Below are 23,403 nucleotides of genomic sequence, written 5' to 3'. Positions count from 1 at the left end.
TTGTTGTTGTTGCTAGGAGTGCTCTGCATTGTTAGAGGTTGAAGAATGAGCTGTTGGACAGCATACTGGTTCACTGAAGGCAAAGGGTTCAGAAAGATTATTAAAACCAAGGGTAATGAATGGAACAGAGAGACTTACAGATAAGTGTGGGATAAAGAGAACAAATTACAATGTCAATTATTTAGAAAAATCATTAAATGTGTCAAATGGAAAATAAAGGGTAAGAACTACAGTCACCAAATACCAAATCTAGTTGACCGAGATTTACAGAAGAGAGGGAGAAACAGCACAGAGATACAAGTAAGCTATGTTAGAAAGTAATAATAAAGCAAGGAGTAGCCCTGAAATCTAGTGCAATAGATAAGCACAGAAGATGAAGAAGATTGGTTAGATGATAATTAAACACAGACTGGAAATTGGTTAATTCTAATAGTAAGATTTGTATTTTATGGTACCTTATCACATTGTCAAGATGTGTCAAAGAGCTTCACAATATTTTACTGTAAAGTGCAGTGATTGTATTTCGCAGATAAATGTGGCAGCCAATTTGTGCACAGTAATATTCCACAAACAGCCATAAAGTGAATGGCCAATTTTACCTGGGGGATTGTTGACCAGGGCACAAGGACAAACTCCTTTCTCTTTCTGAATAGTGCTATGGGATCTTTAACATCCACACAAACACCTCGATTTATTGTCTCATCTGAAGGATGTCATCTCCGACATTGCAGCAATCCCCCAGCACTGCACTAGATTATCAGCCTAGACTGTGAGTTCAAAGACCCAATATGGGGCTTGAACCACAACCTTCTGGCTTAGAGTCAAAAAGAGTTTAATTGCATCTGTTATAACATTTTCCATTGTTAACTGAACGGAAGTTTTAAAATAATTTAATGTTTTACTTGGATAGCCGTAAGGTAGTGATATGCAGAAATCTCACAGCCATTGAACCAGATTCAAGGACGTTGTGTTGAAATTACATTTGAAATCTTTGAAGGAAGAGAACTGGCAACCAGGACTAATAAAGTCAAAAGATGTAGCTGAGAGTTCAGCCTCATTTTATTTTATTCAAGACTTAATCTCTCAACATAATAAGTAAAGACATAATGGGCAGATGACTTAGAAGTTAATATGAATATAATAATAATAACAATGGTACAGGTTGGATTGCAGAGGATGCACGTGACATTGAACCTGTATTATACACTCTGTGGGAATACTTGGTGCATGAATCTAAAAGAAAGGATCAATGGTTTCCAAGGAATCATCATCGCTCACTTTGGCAAAAATAAAATTCACTTAATTTTCCTCTGGGATTTAATAAGAGATATTAATAAGGGCTGTAAAGCTTTGGTGAAACACAGTGGCATAGGTTTAGAAAAATACAGATTGCTACTCAAGGCACGATCTTGCATGCTGTATTTTCAACCGTTTCAAATGATAACTGCACACTGAGAAAGCTTTGAGTTGTGTGGGTTTTTTATAAGCCAAATAATTTTTGAATCCCTGGAAATGGCACAAGATATATTTAACAGGATATATTATTGTGACTGATATGATTCGGAGATGAGCAAAGTTGCACTGAAGCATTCTGTGCGTTACACGAGAGGAGACAAAGAACTAATTAACTGGTGAGTTGAAAGATGTACTTCGCCTGAGGCTTCCTATTTTACCATATACCTGCTGAATTTTCGCCCACAAAATATATAGTCAATTCACTTTACACTATATTCTGTGAAGCGCTTTGAGATGTCTCAAAGACATGGTAAGGCGCTATATCAAATGCAAGGATAATTATTATTATAATTATGCAATTTGGCTGTTAAGCCAATAATATCAGGAAGTAAAACTGTTTGTATATTTACTTTACATTCGGTTTCTGTTTAACATTTAAAAGAAATGTTAATTGATCTCTGGAACAATACTTTTTTTGTCCTACGCTTTTCACTCTCCTTTCCATCCCATCTCCCCACTACCATCAAATGACTTTAAGAAAAACTAGTTACCACTGGATTGAAATCAGGATATTGGAATATTTTACCAGAATGATACCAGGGATGAGGGACTTTAGTTATGTGTTGAGACTAGATAGGAGGGAAGATTTAATAGAGGCCTTCAAAATTATGAGAGGTTTTGATAGAGAAGATAGGGGTGTGGCCTGATAACCAGAGGACTTAGATTTAAGGTAATTAGCAAAAGAACCAGAGGGGAGACGAGAAGAATTTGTTTTACCGAGAGAGTTGTTATGATCTGAAATGCATTGCCTGAAAGAGTGGTGGAAGCAGATTCGTTAATAGCTTTCAAAAGGGAATTGGATAGGTACTTAAAAAGGAAACATTTGCAGGGCTATTGAATAAGAACGGAAGAGTGGGACTCGTTGGTAGCTCTTTCACAGGCACGATTGGCCGAATGGCCTCCTTCTGTGCTGCAAGTAAGATCTATGATTCTTTAATTAGATTTTACTCAGCTTTATTAATTACTTTAAATTGACTCCACTGTGACCTGCAACTTTATTGGAATTTCAGCAGAGATGCTGACAGTTATGTTTCCTTCCTTACAGTCAGTTATCATTTAATCAAGAAATCTGTGAACCCGTTTTAATGAAGTAAGTATATCGAGAGATGCATTGTGAGGTAATAACGTCTCCAGGATCACTAGATATAGATTAAAGATAAATGCATTGGGACCTGAACCCAGCAGAGTGCACTGAATTCAATAACTCATTGCCAGATTCAGACTGTTCTTCCTGATGTGACCAGCATAGCACTAAGCTGTGTGTGTATGAAATGTCTCCATTTCCCCAAACACATATGCTAAGCAGCAAAGATTCTTGCACAGTTGTGCAGAATTGAGGCACAAACTTATATGAGCATCCTGCTGTTCTTTTTTTTAACTGAACAGGATGAATCAATATGAGATAAATGCATTTTGAAATCCTCTGTTTTGCACAGACTGGATTTGCTTCCTGTAGCTTTGACAATCTTACATTTCTGATTTTCTGAAGACAGGCTTGTTGAAAGAACTACTTACTCAAGTTGTTCGGCAGCCTGCTGATGTATTCATATTTCCCTGTTTGACTGTTGACACAGTAAAAAGGATTGAATGATCAGTCCAGCTATGTTCATGTATGCTGGCGTATTTCTGTACGATTTACCATGTGCCAGTTATCATGACATTCCAGACATCCAAGTCTAAGTCTCGTGCCAGTCTTGCTGAACGCCAACTGTATAATCTGAGCCTTTTTGTCTTTCTCCTCAATGGGCTTCATATCCCCTGCCTGCCATTGTAGGGCAGCTGTTCAGCTCTGCCAGCTCACAGCTTGTTTCTGGATTTCACACATTCGGGTCATATGTGAAAGAAAATGTATTATTGTTCAGTAAAACTTTTCCTTCCTCTCAGCCGATGTTATTGAACCCACAGTTCAGCATAGTAATCTTATTGAGTGCCCTCTTTTTTACCCCAATCTCTGAAACTGCATCTCAGAGTCGCCTCTGACTTGCTCCCTCCTTCATCTCATTCAAGATTCATTTCAAGACCTGCCTCAGCTCTCCCCGTCTACTTGGATTCCACCCTCAACTAGCCGCCAAGACAGTTTGGTTAAGTTCTTTGGCAAGTCCTCTTGATGTGTAAGGCACTATATCAAATGTAAATTTGTAATGTAAGCTGCTTTTGGCAAAGAGGGTATGATGTGAGACTGACTCTGCTCCTGGGTGCAAAATGAGAGAGGATCAGGAAAGGACAGACCAGTCACTGGGGACAGGGGGTCATCCCACTCAGCTCCTGTTAACCCTATAAGCCAAAGCCCTAATGGGTAGGGTGGTCCTAGCTGGAAAAGCAGCGGGAAAGCTTGCCAGACTGCAATATCAATGGCAAGCTAGGCAGTTTTAGCTGGTTAGTCTCCAGCAGTTATCCCAACGCACACTCTTGCTAACCTGCGCCTAATACTTTCTGGAATTAGGTAAGCAGGATGGGTCCCTCCAGGGAGACAGTGCACATTCCATTCCGACAATCTATCTCTGGGGATTTCCATGTGTAGGTGGGATGCATGGAAATCTCAGCTTGGTTTGGATTCTCTTAAGCACGGTGATGGGTTTCCACATGTGTCAGACACCCGGCTGATCCCTCCCACCCCCCAAAAAAGACAGAGTTTGGAAAATCTAGAGCTCTCTCTCCCATTTTACTGCTCTTCCACCACACAGCTTGTTTGTGGATTTGACACACTTAGGTCATATAAGGCACTGAAAGAAAACGTATTATTGTTCAGTAAAACATTTCCTTCCTCTCCACTGATGTTATTGAAACCACGGCCCAGGCATAGTAATCCGGTTTAAACAAAAAAAATCTCTCCTTGTCGCGGATGCCTGGGAAATGTCTACAACAATAAAGCAAGTTGTTGGAAATGCAGGTTAGAAATAGAGAAAACTCAAAAATGAGATAATCATACAATCATAGAACATATTACAGCACAGAAGGAGGCCATTTGGTCTATCGTGCCTGTGCTGGCTCTTTGGAAGAAGTATGCAATCAGTCCCACTCCCCCGCTCTTTCCCCATAGCCTGGCACGTTTTTCCTCTTCGAGTACATATCCAATTCCCTTTGGAAAGTTGTTATTGAATCTGTTAAAAAATTCTCCTCATCTCTGCTCTGGTTCTGTTATCAATGATCTTGAACTTATGTCTCTGCAGTGAATGAGTACATTACAGGACTTAACCCCACAAATAGATTAATAATGTCTCGTGTATGTATTTTTTTGTTTGTTTTATAAAATTATAACATTATTGCCAGTTATTTCTTATTCCATTTTGTGAATGTGATATCGTTGGGAAGATTTCATCATAGTTTTGCACGGAGCAGGGATGTTATAGGTGTTAGCCTGGTAGAACACTTGCCTCCGAGTCAGAAGGTTGTGAGTCCAGCTCATATAGTCCGGGCTGACACTCCAGTGCAGTGTTGGAGAAGTGTTCAAGAACTTCAAAACATTGCCCTGCATAAAGTGCGCTATATAAATGCAAGTTGTTCTCGTTGTTGGAGGTTCCTTGCATTGTCAGAAGTGCTGTCCTTTGCATGAGGTGTTAAACCAAGGTCTCGTATGCCTGTTCAGGTTAATGCTAAAGATCCCGTAGCATTGTTCAAAAAAGAGAAGGAAGTTTCTCCCAGAGTCCTGGGCAACAATCATAACATAACATGTAGGAGCAGGAGTAGGCCATTCGGCCCTTCGAGCCTGCCCCGCCATTCAATCATGGCTGATCTTCTAATCTAACTCCAGATAATAACCTGACCCTGCCTTATCCCCATATCACTCAAACCCTTTTGCAATAAGAAATCTATCTATCTCAGTCTTGAATATGTTCAAGGACTGAGCATCAACAGCCCTTTGGGGTAGTAAATTCCATACATTCACCACCCTTTGAGTGAAGAAGTTCTTCCTCAACTCAGTGTGAAAGGGCTGCCTCTGATTTTAAGGTTGTGACCCCTGGTTTTAGTTTCTCCAACCAGGGGAAACAATCTCCCACTATCTACTCTATCATGCCCTTTGATGATCTTATAGGTTTCTATAAGATCCCCTATAATTCTTCCATATTCTAGAGAATATAGGCCCAAATTGGTCAGCCTACTCTCGTAACTCAACCCCTTCATCCCCGGTACTAACCTAGTAAATCTACGCTGCACCCCCTCCAAGGCAAGTACATCCTTCCTTAAATAAGGAGACCAAAACTGCACACAGTATTCCAGGTGTGGTCTCACCAGGGCCCTATACAGTTGCAGCAAGACTTCCCTACTCTTATACTCTAATCCTTTCATAATGAATGCTAACATACCGTTCGCCTTCCTAATTGCTTGCTGCACCTGCAGACTAACTTTCTGCGATTGGTGTACAAGGACACCCAAGTCCCTCTGGACGCTAACACATTCCAATCTCTCCCCTTCTAAAAAATAACCCACTCTACTGTTTTTGCTACCTAGGTGGATGACTTCGCACTTCCCTACATTATACTTCATCTGCCACCTACCTGCCCAATCACCTAACCTATCTATGTCTCGCTGCTTTTCTTTAATGTCGTCCTCTGTGTTAACACTTCCTCCTAGTTTTGTGTCATCCGCGAATTTAGATATATTAACTTCGATGTCCTCATCTAGATCGTTGATGTAGATGGTAAATAGCTGAGGCCCAAGGACTGATCCTTGTAGCACTCCACTAGTCACAACCCGCCAATCTGAAAAGGACCCGTTTATCCCTACTCTTTGTTTCCTACCCATTAACCATTCCCCAATCCATGTTAATATGCTCCCCCATTTCCATGGGCCCTTATTTTTTGGACTAACCTTTTATGCGGCACCTTATCGTCTAGGTACAATTGGTCATTCACTTCATGCTGGTTTGTGGGACATTGCTGTGTGCATATTGGCTGCTACTATTCGCCCTCAAAATATAGTCACTCCACATTAAATACTATTTTAACAATGTGGTAAAGTTCTACATCAAATGCAAAGATTGTTATGTAAAGTGTTAGTGATTTCTAACAACAGAAAGCAGTTTTAAGTGCTCACGCTGCCTCTCCCACAAGAGTCACAGTGCTATGTGTAGGAGACCATGTTGGCACCATAGGAGGCTGTTTGGGCACATGATGAACAGATTCAGTTAGGGTAGAAAAGTGCTGAACAAATGGGATATAACACATGATTGATAGAGTTGGCAATCCGTGTAACCCAGAATTTGAGAGTATGGAGCTCTCTTCCTTGACATCTGCAACTCGTAGTAATGTTATACCAGCACTAATAGCATTTTGATTAACTGTAACGAATATTTTTGATTTGTTTCAGAGGCACAAGGCAATCTTCGCCTAATCATGATCAATCTACATCCAAGGAAAAGTTACGAGAACGGTTGGCAGCTTTTATAAACTACCTAATCCTTGGCTGTCATGTCACGGAAGGTGAACAGGGAGAAAGACACTGATGGATTTAGAGAGGGAGCTAGAAGTAAGGCCTATTAATACAAATATCCTAACAATACAAACTGAAATTGTTCGGGTCCTCAAGTTAACTGGTCAAGTTGAACAGTTTGTTGAGTTTATTTTGGAAATGAATAGATATCAAGATCAATCTCTCACCCCGTAAATCTCACGTGGAATCCTGTGGTGTAGTAGTTAGAGCACTCGCCTCGAAATCGAGAGTACCTGGGTTTGATTCCCAGGCAGGGCGAAACTTGAGGCAAATTTCCACATGCCTGTTTAACTAGCAGTATTCCGGGGGTAATAATTCCTTAAAAATAAATTGGTCACCCAATCCATGACTGTTTGTGGGACGCTGCTGTTCGCAATTGGCTGGCGCGTTTCGCCCACAAGATATACAGTCAATTCACTTTACAGTGAAGCTCTTTGTGACGTCTCGACGCAATAAGGCACTATATCAAATGCAAGGATTATTTATTTATTATTTATAAGATTGGTTGTGATATGTATTAAAGGTTGAACTGATTGAAGGAGTCTGATGATATTGTGAACGGCAATGATAACACTTGAGCTCGTGTTTGTAGTCTTTGGATGTTTCAAAGCGCTTCACTGGGTTTTGCTGTAAAGTGTAAGTTTTGTCATTGAACAAAAAGGTAATCAGCCATTTGCATACAGCAATGTCCCACAAAAAGCCATGAGGTAAATAACCAATTTTATCTGTTGGTCAGGACACCAGGCAATACTCCCTCTTTTCTAATATTACCTTGTGAACTTTAACATCTATCTAGACAGAAAGACACAACCTCGGTTTAACGTCTTATCCAAAGGATAGCAGCTCCAACAACGCAGTGCTCCCCAGCACCGTATTGGTATGTTAGCAAAGACTGTGAGTTCAAAGTCCCGATGGGGCGGGGGATGTGGAGCAGACCGGACGGAGGGTACGGGCAGGTAGGTAGGGGGATAGTAGGTCGGAGAGGTAGGAGAAAGCAAGGCCGTAAACATACAACATCCTCCCCTCTGTCCCGTCCCACCCATCCCAAGCCCATGCTTCCTCACTCGCTATGTTTCCATTACTTTAACCTTCAGAATTACACTTCACTCAGAATTGTTAGGCATTTATGTTATGCAAGCAAGCTCGAATCTACAGCATTGGCACAGCTTGCAAAAAAAAAGCATTGGTTTGGTCTCATTGTTACAGGTCAAATTTCAAAGATAGTTTCTGGAGTTGTGTCTGTTATTGCACTGAGAACGCAGAAATTCCTAACAACTGAGTAAGTGATACTTGTTCTTCACGGTGGCTTGAAATTGATTTAAAGGGAAGGGACCCCTGATGGCTGAGTGAGCCAAGGAGCAGATTGGAAGGTTGCACTTTTGATTTCCATCTATCCTGAGACTTGTTGACATTTGGAGTCCTCTAGTTCACTGATTAGAGCACTCGCCAAGCAAGCAAGACGACCCGGGTTCGATTCCAGGGCACAATTCCCAAGCAGGGCGAAACGTTGGGCAAGTTTCCTAACTCCCCATGCCTCTGTTTACCTAACAGTAAGTAGGAACCCAGTTGTTAGTCGATTGGCGGATTGCTTTCCGAGGGTAATAATTCCTTTTAAAAAAAAAAGAAATTGGTCACTCAATCCACGACTGGGACACTGCTGTGTGCAATTGGCTGTCATGTTTTGCCTACAAATATACAGTCAATTCACTTTACAGTATATTCTGTGAAGTGCTTTGAGACATAATTCGAAGACGTGATTAGGCGCTGTATCAAACACAAGGATTATTAATATATTATCATTTACAGGCTGGGACTTGATGACCTTCTGGGCCTCGGATGAGGTCAAGCAACAACTATTGGCAAGTACAAGTACTCGGTATTTGGGCGAGAATGGGATTGGGTTCCACATCACTTGCTGAACACTTGGTTTCCACGCAGTCTGTTAACCTGCTGAAAAACATCCCAGTGACGTGGCAGAGTTTTTTTTGGAAAGGAGAAAAGGTAGCCGGATTACTCAGTGATCTTGAGGCTGGTTTCCTATTCTGAAGCCTATGCTCCGATATCTCGGGATTGTCTGTCATTTTACAATCTGTCATGTACAGATACAATGAGCATTGCCAGGTCCCGCAGGCTGTTGGAAAGAGTGCTTCCCAGTTGTAGAGTTTTAGCAGACCTTTTGGATTGAAGAGCCTATAGTGGCGCCAACAGAGTGTGTGTGTGTGTGTGTGTGTGTGGAGATCCCCATCTTCTATCTCCCTGTAAGAATCACTTCTTATTCAACAATGTGGAGTCCCGTAGCATGGTGGTTAGAGCACTCACCTCGCAAGCGAGAGGACCCAGGTTTGACTCCCAGGCAGGGCAAAACCTTAGACAAGTTTCCTTACTCCACGCACCTCTATTTACCGAGCAGTAAGTAGGAATCCAGTTGTTAATCGATTGGCAGGTCACTTTCTGGGGGTAAGAATTCCTTCAAAATAAATATATGAATTTTAAAAAAATGAGATCATTCAATCTACGACTGTTTGTGGGACACTGCTGTGCACAATTGGCTCTGTGTTTTGCCCACAAAATATACAGTCAATCCACTTTACAATATATTTTATGAAGCTCTTTGCGACGTCTCAACGATGTGATAAGGTGCGATACCAAATGCAAGGATTATTATTATAACAAGCATGGAGTGAGATAAATGGCTATGATTTAAGTCTCTGACGTGACTGCAAGTCGATCCAGATGAAACAAAAAGTTGCTTTGTAAATATTTTATTATTTTTATATCCAAGCTGTTTTTTAAACAAAATCTGAGTGTGATGGTTGATATCTGTGACAGCAGGCTACAGATTGAATACAGAGAATCTCACTCGTAACTGCTTCATTAGAGTTTCAGAACTAGTTTCTTCCATCTACTCCTGATCCCATTGCTGTCCTTCCAAAGCAAAGAAATGAGGTCTTCCAGATTCAATCCGTTACTGGTTTCTTCCTGTTTTATTTTCCTTTTGACTTGTCTTTTTCATATTGTGTTCCTTTTATTTTTTTGAACAGTGGAAGTAGAGAGCTAAGGCTGCACATGAATATAGGACCAACTTAGTAAAATAAACTTTTCAACACATCCTGGGGCCTATATCACGCACATATCACAGAAGGTCAGCCTGTGTTAGTTGGTAGCACTCTTGCCTCTGAGTCTCAAGGTTGTGGGTTCAAGCTCCACATTGAGTTCACACAGTCTAAGGCAATGATTCCAATGCAGCGCTGGGAGAAACCGCTGTATTGTCACAGATGCTGTACTTTGGATGAGATATTGAACCGAAGTTCCGTCTGCCTGTTCAGATGGATGTTGAAGATCGCATGGCGTTTTTTGGAATGAGAAGGGAGTTTCTCTAAGTGTTCTGGGCAACAATCCACAAGTTAAAATAGGCCATTCACTTCATGGCTGTCTGTGGGAAATTTATATGCCCGAATTTGCTGCTCTGTTTGCCTACAAAATACACAGTCTCTATATTTTACAGTAAATCCTATGAAACGGGTTGAGACATTTGATTGATGTAATGAAGTGCAAGGATTGTGATTATTATTGCTAGTAATCACAGCAAAGAAATGAACAAACTACGAGTTTTAGGACAAAAATCCAACAGCTTTTGCCCACGGACAAAGATTTGTAGAAATCTTACACAACACTCAGAGAGAGAAATTATTCATTATAACAGTGTAAATTTATTAACCCAGACCACTAAAAATACAATGAGAGAAACCCAGCGTTATTCAAAATAAATAATTAGGATAAAATTCCAGTTCAATAGACACTGTGGGTTGTGGATTTGCTTGTTGCAAACAAAATGTTGAGTGGTTTTGAGTGGATTTTATTTATTAAGAAATTGCATTGGAAATTCACACTCCCCACCCAACCCCACCCCACAGTTTGCTCAACAGTAAGGCCATCAGAATTCTCAAGAGGCCAAGTCTCCCTGAACAATAAATTTAAGTAAATACATATGGCTCTAACAACTCCGTGCTCCGAAGCACTGCACTGGAATATCAGCCTTGACTCTGAGCTTAAAGCCCAGAAATGGCGCTTGAACCTATAACCTTCTAAACCATTGGTGAGAGTGTTACCAAATTGAGCCAAGCTGACAATTTCCTCGCATTTGGTACAACCCAACATCCTCCCAGATCAAACATATGGCTCATTGTTCCTCCTTCTCACACTCCAGGCACAACTTTGCTGTCCACAGCTGTTATTTCAAGCGGTTAACATAAGCCATCTGAGAAATTAGTTAGAGGGTCGTGTACGTGAAGAAAAAGCATTGCAGTTCCTCCCACCCATCTACTGGACGCATTCTTTACGAGTTAATTGCCTGGCAGAGTGCATCCCGATTGCTCTCTGAAAGATTCTTTATTAAGAATGACATTCACGCTCTTGTCTAAGTGGTATGTGCAGAAATCAGCACTTTTTGGGATGTAGTTACACTGTCGAACAAACGCCGAGGAATGCTCGCTCCCACGGAACAAAAACTATTTTACAAACTGATGTATAAATTTCGCTCACACAGCAGTGTTGTGTGTATATTATTTGTGACCAGCCTTCTCGCCTGTTTCCTTTCCTCTGAAACGTGGAACCTCTGATCATGCAAAGTATCAACAGAATTAACATTTGCTTTGATATTTAAAGAAAGTGTTCTCCCTAAACAGGAGCATATCAAAGACTTTTGGCAGGCTATTTTTGTCATGGAGGTAAATGTACTTCTCTCAGCAGGACACAGATTGAGTTATACATCTTTTTTTAAGCTTTGAATCTAACAGACTAAATTGTCCACCTTTCCATTCAGTGAAGGAACATCCTGAAATCTATATGATTTGTGCAACTGCTTTAACTGATGAGGTTGCACCACCTGATTTGGTCATTCCACGTGTCAATTTTATTTCCTCGATACTCGATATCTACCCATTTATCTTTGCCTACGTCAGGAAACATAAGGACAATTACTTTTCTTCTACTACAGATTGAGATATAAACCAGTCTCACTCAGAAAATGGGGGCTGCACCTTTGAATGTGGGTCTCGCCTGCTATGTTTTATGACGGCCGTTGTTTAATCAAGATGACATTTCAATCTTTATTTTATATCTTCTACCATTTCTGTTTCTCATTTTCCAGAGCTTAGCATTATCTGGAGTGAAGTGCTGAGCTTTATGTCATGATTTGTGAACTGCAGGAAGCGTGATTTAAGATCAAAAGGGCACCACTTCCCCTTCTGTATTTATTTTAATCTTAACTCTGCCTGTATACGCTGCTGTTTTTAAAGGGATACTACATCTTGTGGTCCAATTTGCAATATTTCCTCCCCTATCTCATAGCAAACTCCCAAATGCCACTGAAATTCTAATTCACTCGTTCATTAACTCTTGCCTGGACTTGTGCATTCCTCTCTGTCCTTCCTGTGTGTCAGCCTAGAGCAGTTGATAGCACTCTCGTCTCTGGGTTAGAAGGTTGTGGGTTCAAGCCCCAAAAGCAGGATTTTGAACTCATGTATTTTAAGCTGATGCTTTAATGCAAAGCTGCCATAGACCTGCAAAGGGCAGTCCCTACTCTACCAGAGCAAAGTCTTGAATCAGTTCTCCTTGCGAACTCATCCGGTAATGAAATCCAACATGTGTGGTGCTGTAAGACTGGCACTGCTTTCTCTGATTCAAATGCTGCTCCTACTATTCTGATCCTTTCATCTGCATCAGTGAAGTGACTAATCTTATTCTAACTGGCACAGAAAGGCTTCACCTCATTCTTACCCAACCGTCACATTGGGCACTGAACAGTGGTTCAGTGCTATCTTATCCTATAAACACTCTGCCTGCTCATGGAGACTTAATCTGTGTAAAGCCATTCCCAAACTATCTTAAACCTTCGACTGCCTCTAGGCCCTATGCATTTTCGGCTAATATAGCGGTGCACTATTGAATAAAACCAGTTAATAAAACTACAGAAACGCAAGGATAGCAATGTGCTGTGATATTAATACTAACCTATTAAAATATGTACAAAACATATTTAAAATGCCACTTTTTTTAAAATCGTTTGTTTTTAAAATACATAAATTTTGTTTGTATTCTTTTAATTATTTTCCCTTCTATCTTGCCTACGAAACACACGGTCACTACACTTCACAGTAAAATCCTGTGAAGGGTTTTGAGATGTCCTCTCGACATGAAAAGTTGCTTTATCAAATGCTAGGATTATGATTATTTCCTCTTCTCTATTCCCTTTATTATTTTCTAACTTTTTTTTAATATTCCTAAGTCTGTTTTGTACCTTTTTACTTCTTTCTTACAGCTCCAACTGTAACAGGTGTCAGCCTGTAGCTGGTAGCATTCTCGCCACTCAGTGAAGGTTGTACGATAACACCCCAAGTCAAGAACTCTGAACTCACAGTCCAATTCCTGACACCCCGGTGCAGTGTTTCGTGGGTGAAATGCTGCAGCCAATTGCGTACAGCAGTGTCCCACAAGCAGTCACGGATTGAAGCGACCAATTTATTATTTTTTTTTTGAAGGACTTATTACCCCCTGGGAAAGAGATCCACCAATCAACTATCAACTGGGTTCCTGCTTACTGCTAGGTAAACGGAGGCGTGTGGAGTAAGAAAACTCGCCCAAAGTTTCCCTGCTGAGAATTGAACCCAGGTCTCTCGTTTGCGAGGCGAGTGCTCTAACCACTGAGCTACATGCCCAGACATGCCAGCAAATCCACTCTGTTGTTAAGATTGAACTTCTCCAATGACACAGTGATTGATGTGATTCCAATTTGCCACTTTATTTAAACAAGTTTCGCTTAACTCTGGCAGTAAAAGTCATGAAACGGTCATGGAGAGCTAAGTTACAACCCCAAACAATGTTTGGGACAAAGGATGTCATGTTCCATGCAACAATACAGAGAACAAATAATGGATCAATTCTGTTGCCAAAACAACACAGCTGCCTACAACAGAAGCCCATTGAAATGCATGGCTATTTTAGCCAACAAAACCAACAAAATGTTGTGTTTTTTCTTTAACAATATAATAATAATAACCCTTGCATTTGATATAGCATCTTATCACGTCGTTGAGATGTCTCAAAGTGCTTCATATTTATTATTGTTATGTCTTGATACGTCACTGAAAAATCACATTCTGTGGGCAGGAACTTCCTCCCTCCCTACCTCTTCTTCCTCCACTCCCCCCCCACTTCCTTCTCCCCCCCCCACTTCCCCCCTTTCCTCCTTCCTCCGTCTTTCCTTTCCCTTTCTGTCTCTCTCTTGTGTTCCTAAAGAATCAGTTTTTGTACAAAAGAGGAATTTAAAATTTCTACTAAACTAGATCAGGACGAGAATTGGGTGCAAATGAACAACACGACAGAACATCAATACACCGTACGTCCCAGTTTACACAGTGCATATCGCTGGGTGAACAATCTTAAATCTGGTTCCGTCCGAATTACAAGGACAACATCCTGAGATAAACCTGAATGTTTAGCTTCAGTGCAAATACAAGGTAACACCTGGTGCTGAATTTGCACGTTGGGAGGGATGAATATTCGAAAGAGTAAATCCGGTTGTCAAACCTGTTCAATCTTTGTATACAAATATTTTGATTTATATTTTTCTCCCATTGGATTCCATTACACAGTAGTATTGCTTGACTTTCTTCAGACACAGTAACAGTACAATCTAAGATGCCAAGGTAGTTGAATAAGAGGGCATTGGTTAAAGGTTGTGAATGGCAATAATAACAATAATCCTCACATTTGATACAGCATCTTTTACATTGCGAGGACGTCTCAACGCGCTTCGCTGAATATCCTGTAAAGTATATTATTGACTGTATTTTGTAGACGAACGTGGCAGCCAATTTGTGCAGAGCACAAACCGGCAAAAACGAATATCAGGATGTATTGCTTTGCACAGACGGTAATTAGTAAATGGAACAGGGAATCGAGAAGGATGGATTCAATTAAGAACAGCTTTAATGGTAAAATGGTAGGGTTGGTATTTGTGCATGGAAGAGATCAAATAGGTCATATAATCCCGTGAATCAAGTCAGCATGACAGTCAAGACTGAGTCCTTCAAATGAGTATCGTGTGCGTGACTCCTACAGTCAATGGGCTGCTAAGTAGCATTTTTTAATTTATTTGAAACATCATGTTAAAATGGGAGCAGCTGTCGCCTTCAAGCCTTCACTTTGCTTTCCATTGCACACCCTTTGCCACCTCTCGTTTATATGACACCACATTCATTAGCCCAGATCAAGTACCTTGTTCATGCTCAATGAGGCGGAATTTGCTTGAAAACTTTTAGCTAATAGGTTGTCGCTCTGCACCGCTGATGGTAGGTTTAAGAAGCTGTGAATCAGAACATGCACTATTCATGGTTGGGTGATAAGCGTATGCACTTACCCATATATATGTTGACTGTAGTCTTCTCGTTTACCATCACCTCGCTGTGTAAGGTGCTACTATTTTTGGGGGGTTAGCGGGGTGTCTGACACATGTGGAAATCCATCACTATGCTGAAGAGTATCCAAACCAATGTGCTACGATCAGTGGCGGGAGTGATAAGAAATGGTGTGATTCATTATTTGGGTTTCCGCGTGTGTCAGACACCCTACTGAGCAAAAAAAAATAGTAGCACCTTACACAGAGAGATGACGGTAAGTGAGTAGACTCCAGTCAACATATATATGGGTAAGTGCATACACTTATCACCCAACCATGAATAAGGCATATTCTGATATTCTCTTGTCTAGAGAAATTATGTGATTAATTTCTCTAGACAACATGCTGTTTAGAAGTATAACGCATTCCCAGATTGTCTGCATTCATTGTACATTGCCCACGAAATATACAGCCAATTCACTTTATGAGACGTCTTGAAGACATGATAAGGCTCTATCAAATGAAAGAATTATTATTATTATTAGTGAGTACAGTTTTGCCTAAACTAGTGAGCGGGATTTTAGTTTGAAGAAGAGGTTATCTCTTCAGTTGTATAATGAAGGTATGAGGGAGAAGCACTCAAGTTAAATTGTGTTCTGAGATTCTGCCTCCCCAAGGAAATACAACTCCAGAGTTAAATTGATAATGTGAAAGGGGTCATCGCTGCACGATGAGGCAGATTTTTTTCGGTGGGGGGGGGTGTGGAAGAGAGCTGCTCGGATGGTGAAATTTTTCCTATCAATTCTGGGCAGATTGCTTCGGATTTCAAAATCCATTCGGAGCTCGTGCCTGTGGGAGAGAGAGCTATTTCAATTCAGCAGTTTCCATTTGGTATTGATTCTCTCTGTAAATGGGATTGTTCCCGGGGAAGTGAAGCAGGTAGAAGCGAACTTGTAGACTACAGTCAAAATGTTAAAATGTACTGTTGCTGCCGTTTGGATCAGAACAAATTAAACGAGTGATGAAATTTAAAGGACGTATGTTTCCGTCGGAGTAAATCTGTGAATAAAAAAAAATGACATGTCTACAAACCCTTGGCTACATTCAGTATGAGATCCTAGTCAGTCATAAACTGGCCACATTAAATATGGGGAGAAAAATGGCCAATTGAAATCCTATCCGGTTGAGTTCATTTACTGAGGGACTCAACTAAGGGCCGTGTTGCTCATGGCTGTCTCATGCCAACTGGAATGCTATGTAAGAGAGTGCACAGCTGTGTCAACATCGCCCTGTACTGCTGTGGGGAATGTGGCGTATCAGTTATTTAAATAGCAAAGTAAATTCTTTTCTCATTACTCCCGTTTGTCGCCTGGATAGAGGGATTAAGGGATATGGGGATAAGTCGGGCAGATGGAGTTAGGTTAGAAGATCAGCCATGATCTTATTGAATGGCGGGGCAGGCTCGAGGGGCCGAATGGCCTACTCTTGCTCTTAATTCCTATGCTCCTATGGATGCAATTAAAAAGTTATAGAAAATTGCTTCTGTTTCACACGCTGCCACGTCAATTTCCAGCATTCTTGTCCCAGCCTCTGTTAACCAAAAGGCAAATCGTGTATGGCATCCTGTTAGAAGTATCTGGAATGGCTTGAGCTTTCTCACAGATGCCATCCAGTCGTTTCATCATCTGTGAGGCTAACTTTATCGATCAGCACCTACCTGAGCCAAGTGTGGTTAGCATCAGTTACACAATCCTGAGAAGCCAGCGGAGAGAGCCTTTTTTTCTATAAAGTATGACATTGTCTTTCTTCAATTATAAATGTAAATTATCTACACGGTTACTTTTCAAAAAAAAGTTTGCTTTTGCATATCTTTTTGTCCATTTTTGTGTATATTATATAGTTTGCCGAGGGAAATCTCTCTGTCTTTCTATAAATATAAATGTTTGAAATTTATGCCTACTCCCTGTTTGTTTATAATAATAATAATCCTTGCATTTGACATAGTGTCTTATCACATCATTGAGATGCCTCAAAGTGCTTCACAGAATATTTCAGAATATATTGTAAAGTGGATTGCCTGTGTATTTTGTGGGCCAGAATCAGCAACCAATTGCGCACATCAGTGTCCCACAAACAGTCTTGGATCGAGAGCCCACATTTTTTTTTGAGGGATTATTACCCCCGAAAGTGATCCACCAATCGACTAACAACTGGCTTCCTACCTACTGCTAGGTAAACAGAGGCGTGCGGAGTAAGGAAACTTCTGATGGCTTCACCCCCACCAGGAATCAAACCCGGGTTCTCTCAAGGTGAATGTGCTAACCACTGCACTACAGGGTTACACTCTTGCGCTTTTGTGTTCTGTAATATGAAATGTAATAATTATTAATTAAATATTGATAAACAATTAATAACTAAGAAGTAGTTGTACTGGATTGTTATTGACACTCTGCGGATTGGTTTAAAATGGGCAGTTAGCATTACATCCCTCTTTAGCAACCACAGCCACTTTATTACCACAATCGCTAACAGGGGTTCACTCAGCCAGAGTAAGTTGTATTATACTTCTCTTGCACATCGTTTCAGGATTTGCCATTGAGACTATGAACCTCAGTCCTAAAAAGAGGTAGAGAGAAGGAGGGAGAGGGCTTGCTTACTTTGGGAATAGCAGAATCAAGAAACAAACTCAAGATTCATAATTTGTCCAATGGTCACCCATCTGACAATTCTCGCAGAAAATCTCAAAGGTAATGAAAAGTCATTGATGTCAAAATATTGGGTGCACATATCTGTGATATTAATAATTATATTTGCATAGTCTTACCATTGTGTCATACCTACACATGTATGTAGGAAGCTCTGTTAATGTTATGGTAGTTAGCATCTTCTCTTAGTAGATTCTCAATGTGATTTGCAATGTAGGGACAGTTAGTGATCCCAAAATATTGGACAAGTCTGCAGTAGTATCGAATGCCAGTTCTCTATCACTGCTACAGCAATGCTGGAAAGCTGATATAGTAATATGTTCTCCAGAGCAAAATAAAGCTGAGTTAAGAAATGGCCGAATGCAGTTTGGTGGGGCTCTGTAATGTGGAAAGATTATGAGAGCATTGGTCATCCTTGCTGACTTGAGCATAGTCTTAGCTTTATAATCCAAGTCCTGCTAATTCATTGCACAAGGTACAGTCAATTCGTTTTACAGAATATTCTGTGAAGCACTTTCAGACATCTCGAAGATGTGATAAGACGCGATATAAAATGCAAGGATTATTATATTATATAAAGTGTGTAGTCACATTTTAACAAAGAGTGTGGCTGTTTGATCAATTAGTAAAACAAAGCTCATGTCTGTAAATAAGGCGTGATGGGCTTTTTGTCTTCATTTTTGAAACCACAAAGAATTCCAGTCAACCAACCCTTTTATTTATTGCTCTATTTCAACGGAGTAAACAATGAGGCAAAATACAGACTTTTATGTCTGAACAGAACAGCAACACAATCTGCATTGAAATGTCTATTATTCCTTGACACAAAAAATGTGCTTTAGCAATCTCCCCCCCACCCCCGCACCCCACCTCCCCTCCCTATTCAAACAGAATCAAAGTCTTGACTAGAAGGCATATCTCAAGAGAGGTAGATAATGAAAAATGCCAGCACGTAGCGTAAAATGGCTCTGGGGAAATTGGATTAGGCTGTAGGCTTGTGTGACATGGAGATAGCGAGAGCAGAAACAAGTTAGAATACTGACATCTAGTGGCCTGTCAAACATTAAGCGAGTTCAGTATACTGGATTTCTGACCTGTAAATTGAGTTGCCTGAAGAATAAATCATCAATCAAAGTCCGAGTGACAACATGGTGACATTTTCAGTAATCTAACATTGCCAGAAGTGGAGATAAATGGAAGTTAGGCGCCTCATTCACAAATAGGGAAAAATAACTGATTCCAGTTGGGTGAGACAAACCTCATTTAATTGTGCTCCAGCAAATAAAATAACAATAATAATCCTTGCATTTGAGAGGAGAGGAGGTGCTTTGCAGTATAGTGACTGTATTTATAGGAGAATAGAGCAGCCATTTTGCGCACAGCAATAGTCCGCAAACAGCCGTGAAGTGAATGATCAATTTTATCTTGCTATTATTGGCTAGGACACCGGGAAAACTCCCTTCTCTTTCATATCGTGCCATGGGATTTTTAACAGCTACCTGCACCTGTAGACAGAACCTTGGTTTAACATCTCACCCAAAATAGAAACACAGAAACACGAGTAGGCTATTCAGCCCCTCAAGCCTGTTCCGCCATTCTATGGCTGATCTGTACCTCATGTCCAGTTACCCGCCCTTGCCTCGTATTTCTTAATATCCTGACCTAACAAATATCTATCTATCCCATCTTGAAAATGTGAATGGAATGTGAATACGGCACCTCTGACAATGCAGCACAGCTCAACACTACATTAAAGTGTCAGCCGAGACTAGCTCAAAGTCCCAATATTGGGTTTGAACCCACAACCTTGTGACTCAGGAACGAGAGCTGACAACTAAGCCAGGCTGTCAAATCTAGTGGAGAAATAATCACACCCAAAACCTAGCTTAGCATTTTTATTAAACTAATGGTGTGCGTCAAGACTGAAAAAGGGTTGTGGACATAAATGTACTCTCAGGGCAGAGATCAGCTAAAGGGATATTGGATTCTGACTAGAGAGTATCCGGGGAGCCACAATACAATACAAGTTTACATTTATATAACTCCTTTCATTTCAGGAGGATGTCTCAAAGGGGCTTGGCAGTCCTGGCCTGACATTGCTAGGTATGGCAAGCCAAGGGCTCTGCAACATTAGGTGATGTGATGATATCACCACACATGTGGCGTCCTGTATCTCAGTGGTTAAAGCACTTGCCTTGCAAACGAGAAGACCTGGGTTCGATTCCCGGCAGGGTGAAACATTGGGCAAGTTCCCTTACTCCACACGCCTCAGTTTACCTAGCAGTAATTAGGAACCCGGTTGTTAGTCGATTGGCCGATTGCTTTTCCGGGGTAATAATTTATTCAAAATAAATAAAAGTAATTTGATCACTCAATCCATGACTGTTTGTGGGATACTGCTGTGTGCAATTGGCTGCCGCGATTCGTCCAACAAAATATATTTTGCCCTTGCAAATAGAATGCAAAGATTACTATTATCTTATAATTTAATAGATCTCAATTCAAAAGAGAAAAATTAAATATTTTATAAAAAGTAAATGCTTAAGATGCGCATAATTTAAGATGAGTAATGGTTGCTTCGTAGAAATCCCTGACACTGCAACAAACGTGATTGAATTTAATCAGTTTGTTCCCAAAATATTGTCACTGAGACCCATCTCATCTCCTGATGGAATTCTCAGTTAATAATAATAATAATCCTTGTATTTGATATAGCACCTTATCACTTCTTCGAGACGTCTCAAAACACTTCACAGAATAGACTGTAAAATTAATTGACTGTATATTTGGTGGGCAAAACGCGGCAGCCAGTTGAGTACAGCAGTGTCCCACAAACAGTCGTGGATTGAAGTGATCAAATTTTTATTATTTAAATCATAATATCCAGGCTTGACTACGCAAACTCCCTGCTTGTCGACCTCCCCAACTCTTCCCCCCCCCATAGGTGCGGATCATCCAGAACTTGGTAGCTTGGGTCCTCCCCACACCAGGATCCGCGACCCTATCACCTCCATCTTCGCCCGACTCCACTGGCTTCCCATCACATAGAGCATATAGTTCAAAATCTTGGTCCTCACCTTCAAAGCCCTCCATAGCCTTCCTCACTCCTACCTCGGCTCAGCGGGCTCTGGCCTGCTAGATGTCCCTCACCTTGCCTACCCCACCATTGGCAGGTAGGCCTTCTGCCACTCTGCCCCCATCATCTGGAACTCCATCCTGCAGTACCTCCGCCTCGAACTCTCCCGTGCCTCCTTCAAGACCCATCTCAAGACCTCCCTTTTCGACCGTGCCATCAGTCACCCTCTTCCCCACCCCCCCCCACCCCCGCCTTCCATCTTCCCCGATCCCAATCCCCCAACTCAGGTCCGAAACACTGACTGTCCAGTGCCTTGGGATGTCCTCCCAGTGTGAACGGAGCTATGCAAATGTAATTTTGTTGCTGTTGTATGTATCAGACACCTGGTTGACAAAAAAAATCCTGATGCTGGAGGCTTGTGCAGATTTTGGATGCAGTATAGACAGTTTGCTGTGAAGCTGCTAACAGATTTAACCAGGAGCAAGCTTGAGTGTGAGCCGAGTGGGTCATTTTATGTGTCCACAATAACATTCAATCCTGACTTCAAATCAACACAGACTCTGCAGGGCTAACACCATATGGGGTAAAGCATCATTTTGGATCAGCATCGTGAAGTACTTTCACCAGTAAATTAATTCACACAGTGTGATTAGGAGCAGAGTAGCGTTTCAATATCCACATAGTTGGTACTTGTGCAACATCAATCCATTCAACTGAAGCCACTGTAATATTAAGGAACCTTCAGACATTGCTTAATATTGGCATCAAAACTGAGTTATTTCTTAGATTAGAGATAAACTGGGATGGAATTCCCTAATAAGGAGTCCAAGGCACACAAATAGGACAATAAAGCAAAGAAACAAACACACAGAATACTGGAATTCATTGCCAAATCAGTTGAGTTCAGATCCCAGAAGTCATATTCCAACTATACATTTCTCTGGCTAGGGTACACTTAGTAGAGTAATAATAATAATTGTTGCATTTGATATAGTACGTTATCACGCATTAAGACATTTCAAAATGCTTCATAGAATATACTGTAAAGTGAATTGATTGCATTTTCTGAGCGAAATGCAGCAGGCAATTGTGCAGAGCAGTGTCCCACAAACAGTCGTGGACCGAGTGACCAAATTGTTGTTATTTTTTTGGCATAGGGGTACTGCCCAGGATTGCCCTGGAGCAGTGTAGAAGAGAACAATGAGGGTGAACCCCAGAATTCTTATGGTATCAGTTCTGACAAAAAGTCGTAGACCTGAGATGTTAACTCATTTTCCTCTCTCCATGGATGCTGCCTGACTTGCTGCGTGTTCCCAGTGACTTCTGTGTTTATACCAGATTTCCAGCATCTGCAGTACTTTGCCTTTTATGATTATTATTATGCTGGCTCCCCATCCCTCACAGGTGTTATATTGTCCAGTGCTGCCTGAATCTGGATAGGCTAATTTAACACTTGTTGATCACTCGTTCTTCCATGAAATGCACTTTACACGCGTTGAGACATCATCCTGACATAAAAGGTGCTCTATCAAATGTAAGTACTGTTATTATTATTATTGTTGTCATTATTATTATTATCAGACTGTATTCTAGTGTGAGAAAGTAACTTATGTTTGTGGGGCACTGCTGTGCTGTGCACAATTGGCTGCCGCGTTTCGCCCACAAATATGTACGGTCAATTCACTTTACAGCATATTCTGTGAAGCGCTTTGAGACGTCTAGAAAACGTGAAAAGCGCTATATCAAATGCAAGGATTATGTTTTCTGATTTGTGCACCCAAAATTACTATGTTATTTATCTTTTTATATATTATTGTGTTTTACTGTACAATAAACTCCTGATAACAAGACCCCAAATTAGCTTATCACCATCACTACCACTAAAGTAGCCATGCTTTCATTATCCCGGCCACTTGCAATGCAAAATAATAATAATAATAAACATCCTTGCATTTGATATAGTGCCTTATCACATCATTGTGATGTTTCAAAAATACTTCATTGTAATAAGGGACTCGGCTTTACGTGTCATCAGTGGCAGCTAGCTAGTGACCTTTTTGACAGGTGAGGCAATCTGAGCTTGCCAAACCATCTTATCGTGTTGGCATGATAACGGGCCATTCACACACGTGCAATGTCTTGGCCTCTCTCCCGCTGGCTTTGCTCCCGAGCCGGTACTGCCTTGCCTTTGCTCCTGCGCTCCCAATATACTAGGTGTTTCACTTGCCTCACCTGACGAGCTGCCACTGCTTGTCATTCCACCGAACACGTAACTCGTT

Source organism: Callorhinchus milii, unplaced genomic scaffold (assembly GCF_018977255.1).
Source record: "Callorhinchus milii isolate IMCB2004 unplaced genomic scaffold, IMCB_Cmil_1.0 Scaffold5, whole genome shotgun sequence".
Lineage (NCBI taxonomy): Eukaryota > Metazoa > Chordata > Chondrichthyes > Chimaeriformes > Callorhinchidae > Callorhinchus > Callorhinchus milii.
Note: the sequence above shows the minus strand (reverse complement) of the source record.